We start from the raw sequence: 10832 nt of genomic DNA on the forward strand, positions 1-10832 counted from the left end.
GAGTTTACTTCATGGTGAGGATACATCAGTTACATACTTCGCCATGAACAGGTATTTATTTTATATCTGAATTATTTCTTCATTCACATTTTAGTTACAAGCATAAAGAGATCACAGGAACATTTGCCATCTGTGTTACATAATGATCGCTAAAATAAATCTTCAAAGTGAACGTGGTACAGTGATGATACAGTTTTGTAGACGTGCTTAAATCTTACCTTTTCTAACAATGCGGGTCCAAACTGACTGAAGCTCTTTTTTTGGCGTGAGTCTGAGCTGGAAGTCTCTGTCTGGATTCTTAATGTACACTTCAAAGAAATTTGGAGTTCTGCTTTCATATCTGAGCTTTAACGCCTGTTAAAGAAGGAAAAGATAAAGTCAGGAAGAACCTGTAAGATATTTTTCCACTGAGGGAGAGAAATCTGATGCTAATTCATTCATATAATTTAAACAGACTAATATATTTGCTGATCTTACATAGATTCATAAATAAATTCAACATACCCGAGGACAGATTTCTGCATCATCCAAATCTGCTCTTAGGATGAAACGATGAAACATTTTCAAGGACTTTTCTGGATGTGGCTTTCGGATGACTTTGTATCCACAGGATACTTCTCTCCGGTCCATCGTCTACAGAGTGAGAGAATATATATGTTTATATGTGTGTGTGTGTGTGTGTGTCTGTAAAGATGCTACGGGGTTCCTATATTACCGTCTGCTGATTTATTTGTTGCACATTGTCCATCTTATATTGTGAAACATGTAATAACCTGCTGTAGCCCAGGATCACGTGGGATCAGATAAACATGCAGTGTGAGGAAAGCTGTGTTGGTCTGATATATCAACACGTTACAGTTGATTTTCACAGGAACGCCGACTTTCATCAGGACCGCTCTCGGAGAGAAAATCGGTTCAGTTAACTTGACGTGTGATGGTGTGACCTCAGACACTTTTTCCACAACATCTCCACAGTCATCTATGTGGACGACTGCAAACATGTCCAATATGTCAGGGACGTCATCTGCAGGAGAACACAACAACACAAACATGGTGAGAAGAACAGTTTATAACAGTTTGTGCGCTCACTGTCAGAAATGTCAAACATCTGAAATTCTTCCTTCATGTCCTCTTACCGATGCAGATCCAGTGTGGCAGGTGAACTTCATTTAACTTCCCAGCAGTGACTGTGACGTCCATCAGAGGACCTGCAGGCATGTATTGTCTGCTCTCCATCCTCTCCATGTGTCTCTCCCAAGATCTAAACTGGTACTGAAAGCTGGTCTTTCCCTTACAGACCCAGCGCAAGCCCGAGACTCTGCATTCAAAGTGTCCTGCTGCAGACTGAAGGCTGAAACAGGAATTAAATACACACTCATGAAGGAACAACAGAGTGAATGGAAACACAGAGAGTAGTCGTGTGAATTGGATGCAAAATGAAGAATTTCCTCTGGGAATAAATCCAAAGCTGAACTGTTTCCTGTAGTTCCAGTTTGCTGTGCTGCAGCATTCAGGAAGTTGATTTACCTGTAAGTTGGAGCCTCGTCTGCATCTGTACTGTTCACCTCAGGTTCAAGTTTAGTCCAATCACTGGAGTCCTGCTGCAGAGGACAGTCACTTTAGTCAATATGTACATATTGTGTGGGTTTTTTGTAATATCACATTAATAAACAAATTTCGCAAATAAATCAGCATCAAATGTAAGAGATTACCATTATCGTTCCAAATCTCTCAAGCTCCAAACTTATTTCAGCTTCTTTTCCTTTTTGAGAAACAGAATTTAATCAGTCATTTCAACACATACAATAATAGCTGTTCACATAAAGTAACAGCTGTTTACTCATCGTTCTGCTTAATAATCTTTGCACCAACATGTTTAATGGTTCACACTTAAACTTCAGTGAGCTGTATAAGTGAAAATACCACAATTTGATGGAAGCTTAAACATGAAATGATTTTTTTAGACAAAAACAGAGACAAATTTGGATTACTTGGTTTGTTCTGTTTTGCTCATGTTTTCAGTCTATAATGAAAAATTACAGAATTAGCCTAGCTAAAATGTCAGAGACTCACCAGATACATTGTTGGTAAATCCTCTGGCATCAAAGATCATTGAACTACTAGAAATTAACATTTTAATCTGCAGCTGGTATAAGAGGAAAAATCCAAACACAGCTAAAGTCACTGAACCTCAGAGGATCAGTCTTGAATACATTTGATAGCAACACTCTGCATAAAAAAATAATGTCTGTAGTTCAAATAACTTACCTTTGGATGGTGAGCTGCTCTCTGACAGCCTCAGCACCAGATCAGTTCTGTTCATGTCTGTTAAAACCTCCATTGTCACCTCCACAGACTCGTCACCGCATGTCTGCACCATCAGTTGAACTACATCAGCTCCGTCTGCTGTCTCCAGCTGGGATGCTGAGATTGTTACTCTCTGCTGCAGGACTCTCTTAAAATGTTCAAGCTCACTGAAACTGAGATCTTCCAGTGTTTCCAGAAGTTTCTTAATAGCTGATGTCATGAATGCATCCTGATGGATTCAAAATCATTGAATGATAATTATACAATAAATAATGTAATAAATAATAATTATAACTAAAAATTAAAACTATTTTGATTAAAGTGTGTCTGATGTGACTCTTCTTACTGTCTGGAACAATGAAGGCTGGATCTTCTCTGAGGACACTGAAAACAAAATGACTCGTGATTTCAGATTTAGTTGATTTCAAAGGGTTAATATAAATGCATTTATTCCAAACATTATAATGGAAACATATAAAGCAATTAATGTTTGAGTCTAAATGAATAGTATGCATATTCATACTATGTGTCAGAAATGTTCAAGCCACTGTTGACTGATCAGGTGACTGATGTGCTGATTAACTGAAAACATCTCAGTAGTGACATCAGAGAGTCTTGATGCTCAACCATCCAGGTAAGTAAATCCCAAAAAGCTGATTCTGTTGATCTGGACGTTTTCAGTGGGACAAACATTTCATCGTAATCCAGGTGACTTCTTCACTTTCAGCTGACTGCAGGTTTCCAACTTTATAAAAAGCACATTTGCACAATGACTGAAACCAACCCACTGAATTAACAATGGTACAGGGAAGAACGCTGGTTTGAGGGCGGAGTCAAGGAGGCCATTTACGTGAAAAGGGAAAGACCATCTCTGAATCGAGGAGGGGGCCTAAGAGTACATCTGTCACCATCTTACAATGCTGTGATTGCAGCCATTCCCCAACTCTCTGTGGCTGGGACTCATGGCCATTGATCAGTAATCATGATAATTTGCATATCAATGATCAAGGAACTGACCTCACAGCCCATTGTTGATTCAGTGGGCTGGTTTCAGTCATTGTGCAAATGTACTGTTTATAAAGTTGGAAACCTGCAGTCAGCTGAGACTGAAGAAGTCACCTGATGATGACGAAACGTTTCTCCTGAAAACGTCCAGATGAACAGAATCAACTTTTTGTGATATCAGAGAGGTTGGACTCAGTTCTGATGATTTGTGCAGTTATTTGTGTAGTGCTGTTGTATTGCACACTGTCTGTTTGTACTTACTTGACATTTATGAGTCAAGAGAATTTTCTGTTTTGTTTTGTTATTTTTTCTAAGTGATACCTTTGAATCCGAAGCTGATGTCTGATAGTTTCTGCACCAGGTCACTCCTGTTCATGTCCATTAAAACTTCCTTTGTCACCTCTAAAGACTGCTGACCAAAGGTGTTTATCATCAGATACACTAGGTTGTGTGTTGTTTCTGTATACAGTGTCTTTAGTTGTGGCAGGCCCATCATGAAGCACGTGAACTTCAGCAACAGACTGAATTTCTTGAAATCCTTTTGACTCAAATCATTTAGTGTTTCAAACAGCAGCTGTTTACCAGCTTCCATCGCTTCTTTCTAAAAGAAAAGAAAGAAAAAACAATTATTATTTAATGTGTTGTTATTTGATCGATGTTAGCCTTTTTTTTTAAAAAACATTCATATGTGTATGAATATTTTTCTGAATGATGAAATATCATTGTATTATTGTATCTGTATTATTGTAGGAATATAAGAGAAAAATCTAATTTTTCTGTCTTGAAATTTTGTTTTTTAATGTTTAGATATCAGTTAAAAATTATCACTGTAGTATCACTTTAAATCTTGCTTGCTGACATTTCCTGGTTTTATCTTCAGTAGTAGATCCTTCACTCTGTCATCAGTGGAAACATTATTGCTGCAGAGCTCCACATTAACACTGTGAGAAGCATCCAGTTTCAAAGATGCTTTGTCTGTTTCATCATGTATAATGTTCAAGATGAGGATGATTTACAGCCTGAATCTACTGAATGAAAGCTGAGTTAAAGTCACACTCACTCTCTTCAACAGTGCAGCTCCATGTTCATCCACAGAGTGTTTCTCTGAGGAGGAAAGACATTTACAATCAACTCTGAGGATTCAAACATCATCACATCCAAGTAGAATCAGCCTTCAGACGACACAGATGATTTAAAGACAAAATCATGTGAAACTAAATAAAATGACATAAGAACCCTACATAGAAACCCTCCATCCAGTCCAACCAAAGTAACTGGGGGGTCCCAGCTGTGATAATGAGAGAGAGGGTCCACCTGTCCACCTCAGGTTTTAAACAGACAGACAACCTTTCACACCCACATTTAATTTAGAACCAGCAATAAAGCCAACAAGCATGTGTTTGGACTGGAAACCAGAGCACTCTGAGGAAAAGCATGCAGGCACAGGGAGAACATGCAAACTCCACACAGAAAGGTTCCAGCCAACCAGGAGGCTCAAACACACAACCTTCATGCTGTGAGGAGACAGTGCTAACCACTGCACCACCATGACACCACCAACACAAAAACCTGTTGATGACACAGAGTTTACACTCATGCATGTTGGTCTTACCTCTGGATGCTGAGCTGCTCTCTGATAACTTCTGCACCAGATCAGTTCTGTTCATGTGCATGAAAACTTCTCTGGTCACCTCCACAGACTGCTGACCAAGTTTATCCACCATTATATTCACTACATCTGCTCTGGTTGATGATGGACTCAGCTTCTGTGATTTGTATGACAGACTCATCCAAAGAAAAATTGACTTCAGGAATCTCTTGAACTCCTCGAGCTCGGAATTCCTCAAATCACTCAAAGCTTCCAAAAGCAGTTGTTTAACAGCTGCCACCATTGCCACCTGGAAAAGTCATTAAATTTGCGGGACATTTATTTATTTATCCATTTTATCCAAATAAGAGCTCTTTTATAAACTACGATTTCTCATAATCACAAAAAAGCAGAAATCATGAGAAAAATGACTCAACATGAGAACTGATGATACTTTAGTACTCTGACTTTCAGCCTGCTGTCTTGTACTGAATCAGAGAGATGTGACATGACTCACTTTGTGGATCAGTGCAGAGCGTCGTTCATCCACAGAGTGTTTCTCTGAGGAGAAAAGTGCTCAAAGTCACTCACAAGAGACTTACTTACCAACTGACAGTTGTATAATCTTCAACATTACATTTAAAGCTCAACTATGATAGACACTGTTTGTGTTATTCAGTCTCTCAGACTCACAGAGTCACTTTTTGTTATTTTTTTTGTTCCTTGAATACTCATAAATTCTGATTTGGACAACAATGTGTCTTTTCTCTACAATAATGATATTTGTAAAATATTTTTATAAAAAGACAAAAACTTTACTTATGAGACATCTTAACCACCAGAGTTCATTTAACTCATTTCATCTTTGTTGTCTTACTTTGGGGTTCTGGGCTGCAGTCTGACAGCCTCTGAGCCAGATCAGTCCTCTTCATCTCCTTCAAACACTCCATGGTCTTCTCCACTGACTGTTGGCCGTAAGTCTGCACCATGAAAAACACCGTGTCCTGCAGGTCCGTCCTCATGTAGATGATTCTTGGGATGTCTGAGTAATGTTTGTAATTAATTTTACACAGGACTTCCTTGAAAACCTCAAGCTCCCAGTAACTCAGACCAGCCAGGGTTTCCAAAATCAGCTCAATAACAGACGCCAACGTTTCTATCTGAGAAAAAAAAAAGTAAATGTGACTTTTCTCCAGTTTGTTTGTTTCTTTCATCTCATCAATGTCTCATAAATGTATAGATTACACCAGACACAGTTACAAGCAAATGATGTAAGTGATAATTACACACCTGATTAACATTTATTCCAACCTGGTAAATATAATCTTTCTGTTTATCTTTTCTACATTTGAGATTTTTAAACTGAACATGTTCAGTAAACGCTGCATCATTTAAATACAGTCATATTTGATATTACTCACTTTCTGGCTCAGCGCAGCCCATTGTTCATCCACAAAGAGTTTCTCTGGGAGAAATATTACAATATCATGGTTACCATGAGAAAAGAAAGTGTAGTAACTCCACAGCAGACTCATCCACAGTTTAACCTCCTAAGACCTGGCGTCCACATATGTGGACATCACATTTTGGGTTATTTAGACCAAAATACTCAATTTGCTCTACAACGGCCTGATATCCACTTACGAGGACATTATACTGCTACTGTTCTATCGAAATTTGAAATGAATATCCTCATATGTGGCTCTCATTTTTCATAGAAACAAAAATTAGGTGAAAAAGAAATCTGGTAATTCTTTGTTTTTACATTCATCAGGTCCCAATCAGCCCAAATATCAAAGAGAAATTAAAAATGCATGCTGTGGAAGAGTTCGGGTCTTAGGAGGTTAATGTTTTTCAGCATAATCTTTATTCATACTTACACTCGGTTGCTGTTACAAACACACAAGGCTGCAGCTTTTCAGCCGACAGCCGCCACATATCAACAACAACTCCTCTCAGGATGAGGTACAGATTTTAAAGCCGATGCTGGCAAAGTTAGAAAGGTGACGGCTGTGAACAACACCTCATCTATCTATTACTTCATTTTCTCTCTTTAGGCTCCCCAATGATTGTCTGTCTAGTGTCTGTCGTCCACCTTAAACCCATTCATAACTTATTTAACGTCAGGGTTAATGATCAGAAAACAATTAAGTGTGTAAGGAAAGAATTTAGTGGTTTGTAATGTTAATATTAATGTCTGTGTCTTATTTAACAATATTTATTATTAAACAGTTCAGTGAAAAAAATCCTCCTGCCTTCTTTCAGGAAGACAAAAAAGCTTCCATTGTTTTTGTGACTTGGTTCAAAGATTTTGAATCAACTCTTGATAATTTTTTTTAATAGGGATAATTATTCTCTTACCTTTGAGTCCTGAGCTGCTCTCTGACAGCCTCTGCACCAGATCAGTTCTCTTCATGTCCCTGAAAACATCAGTGGTTATCTCCACAGACTGTTGGCCACATGTTTGCACCATCGCATTCACTATATGTTTTCTGTTTGTACTCGGTGGGAATTGTGGAAGGCCCCTCTGAAAACATATGAACTGCAGGAACCACATGAACTCCTTGAGATCCTGATCACTCAAATCCTCCAGTGTTTCTAGAAGCAGATCTTTAACAGCTGCCATTGTTGCAACCTGAAAAATTCAAACATTCATAAAGAAAAATTAAATATTAATGTTTCTGTTGCTGTTTTAAATATTAAAACTAATTAAAGACATTTAAATCATGTTTTCTCTCAGTCATCCAGGTCATCGTAGTCAAAGGAGCTTGGAAAGAAAAGCGTCTGGACTTCTTTAGGTTGCTTGAAGACGTTTCACCTCTCATCTGAGAAGCTTCTTCAGTTCTAGGGTCAAATGGTGGAGAGTCCCAGATTTAAACCCAGTGGGAGTTTCCCCCCAAAGAGGGACAACCTAATCACATGGGCCAAGGTGTGAAAACGGGTGTGGGTCCCAATCAGCCAGGGTTTCGGGTGAGCTCATTGTGAAACCTGGCCCCACCCTATCATGTGATTTAATGAGGTCAGATGGCCCAGGATGTGAGTGGGCGTTAAGGCGTCTGGGAAGGATCTCATAGCTGGATTATAGATGGCAGACAGTTGGTGTCGTAAGCCGTGTGTACACTGGCATCCTCGAGGATGCCAATGTTCACATTTTGGACAGAGAGGACAGATGGTTTGAAAGAGGAGTGAAAGAGGCCATCTATGTCCACTGTGAGCGACCATCTTTGAACAGAGGCGGGGCTTACGACACCAACTGTCTGCCATCTATAATCCAGCTATGAGATCCTTCCCAGACGCCTTAACGCCCACTCACATCCTGGGCCATCTGACCTCATTAAATCACATGATAGGGTGGGGCCAGGTTTCACAATGAGCTCACCCGAAACCCTGGCTGATTGGGACCCACACCCGCTTTCACACTTTGGCTCATGTGATTAGGTAGAGGATCATCGGGGGGTCCTTCGTCCCTCTTTGGGGGGAAACTCCCACTGGGTTTAAATCTGGGACTCTCCACCATTTGACCCTAGAACTGAAGAAGCTTCTCAGATGAGAGGTAAAACGTCTTCAAGCAACCTAAAGAAGTCCAGACGCTTTTCTTTCCAAGCTCTTTAGACCACTATTATTATTATTCAGGCAAATAAATCACTTTTTTGAGGACCCACATATAACTGAGAATTGGATAAGAAGGGCCTTTGACCACCACTCAGTACATGTTAAACCCACCCACTGCACTGCCCCCTGCAGGTGGTGGGCCTACAGGACGATGGGCCCGAGCCACCCAAACAGGACACAAGGCTGGGGCCCTGGTAACCCTTTAAGGAACTGGTGTTACTTTATATTTAAAAGTGTGCATTTTTGTAGATTCTATATATAGATTATATAGAATTCTGACCCACATTGATCAATGTGACTCAAACTTTTGGTGGCTGATAAAGATCTGCCGCTGAAGACTATACGGGAATATTTAACAACAACCATGGCAGGATCTAATGGCAAGACCCTTACAGCTTGAATTTGTTTTTTTCCTTCCAAGCTTTACTTCTCAGTAATGTTTAATATTAAGATTATCATGGCTAACATATCAAAACTGAGGTCTTTTGGAGCTATCCAGTCTAATTGATTACATTATGATTGTCATTCTGCATCTTACTGAATAAAAGCTGAGCTCTGCACAGAGAGGAGAGGATGAGGGACAATGCTCACTTTGTGGATCAGTGCAGACAGATGTTCATCCAGTTGTTTTTCTAATACAAAGAGGAAATAAAAGAAATAGAAATTGTTTTCTAACTACTCGTTTTCTCATTTCAAATCTTTCTGTTGATAATATGAACATATGTTGAGAACAAGTTTTGTTATTTTTAACTATTTACTTACTAGTCGGCTCTGAGCTGCTGTCTGACAGCTGCTGAGTCAGATCCGTCCTCTTCATCTCCTTTAAAACCTCCATGGTTTTCTTCACTGACTGTTGGCCGTAAGCCTGTAACATTAAAAACACTGTGTCCTGCAGGTCTGCCACCTTCAGCAACCTCCATGGGATGTCTGAGTTATATTTCCTCTTGAGGCCTTTCTTTAAGTCCACGAGCTCGCTGTCACTCAGATTCCCCAGTGTCTCTAAAAGCAGCTGAATAAGAGACTCCATCGTTTCTACCTGACAAAAACAGAGGTCAAATGACAATTATGTACATTTAAATAGTTGTTCCACCTCTGATTAACAGAAAATTGTTCAGTTTGTTAAAGGAAGATTCATTTTCAACATACTTTTCAAAGCCCAAAAATACAACTTTTCACCTTTGACCCATTTTCAGGCATGAAGTTGTCTTTTATACTGTCATGACTGAATTTTTGCAATCCTTCTTATCCACTGCAGACCTATTGCTACTATTATATCATGATGAGATGCCGTGGGTGAGGACACTTTTAAGTGCAGCAGTAGAGACAGGTGCAGTGTTTGTAGACAGGTTCTTCTTCAGAGTTCTCAGGAAATTCAGTCTTTGTGTTTTTTTAATGTGGCGGTCTGTGTTGTGTGTCAGTGTAAGGGTTTCTGTGATGTGTCCTGCATGGCAGGGAGCCAAAATGAAAACCTGCTGAGCAATAGGAACATATAGGTTCGTCTCAGTGCTGCCAGAAAACGCCACTCTTCCAGAAGCACATTTGTGAGGTGAGACACTGATGTTGAACGAAAAGACCTGAGTCACAGTCTCCACTGTATTTCATCTCAAAGGTGTGCTATCAGGACTCTGTGCAGGCCGGTCAAGTTCTTCTAAACCAAACTGGAACAGCAAGGTGGTCATCCCCACAAAATTGTGGGGACAGTTAAATTGTCCAAAATGTCTTTGTCACAGCGGTGACGGCAGACGTGTGGGGTTGTGATTGAGGACCCAAGATGCAGGCACTGACTTAGATGAGATGAGTGAGCTTTATTGATAAGTGGCAAAACTACAGACAAAAGTGGAGGTGGTGAGGACAGGAACTAAGAAATAACCTAAACTGGAGAAATCTAACAAATGGAACCGAAGCCAAAACTCACAGGATGACATGCAGAGGAACACGGGGAGACAACACAGACGGACCAGCAACAAGCAGGAGAAAACTCAGAGCTTATATACTCACAGGAGCAATCAGGGAATGGGAGACAGGAGGGCAACACAGCTGGGAGCAATCAGAGCTGATGAGACAGGGGAAACGTAAACTGAACACACTGACATAAATGGTAAATGGCCTGTATTTGTATAGCGCTTTACTAGTCCCTAAGGACCCCAAAGTGCTTTACACAACCAGTCATCCACCCATTCACACACTGGTGATGGCAAGCTACATTGTAGCCACAGTCACCCTGGGGCGCACTGACAGAGGCGAGGCTGCCGGACACTGGCGCCACCAGGCCCTCTGACTACCACCAGTAGGCAACGGGTGAAGTGCCTTGCCCAAGGAC

General features: G+C 40.2%; 1 long non-coding RNA gene across 1 annotated transcript; it reads right to left on the reverse strand.

Annotated features, from left to right (window-relative positions):
• Window positions 1–937: 937 nt before the first annotated feature.
• On the reverse strand, window positions 938–1602 carry LOC134635914 (uncharacterized). The gene is made up of 3 exons (XR_010094989.1): window positions 1528–1602; window positions 1137–1351; window positions 938–1024 (listed from the first exon to the last, which is right to left on the reverse strand). It is a non-coding gene; the product is annotated as an uncharacterized LOC134635914 (long non-coding RNA).
• Between the last annotated feature and the right edge of the window lie 9230 nt (window positions 1603–10832).

This window comes from Pelmatolapia mariae, linkage group LG10_11, assembly GCF_036321145.2.
Source record: "Pelmatolapia mariae isolate MD_Pm_ZW linkage group LG10_11, Pm_UMD_F_2, whole genome shotgun sequence".
NCBI lineage: Eukaryota > Metazoa > Chordata > Actinopteri > Cichliformes > Cichlidae > Pelmatolapia > Pelmatolapia mariae.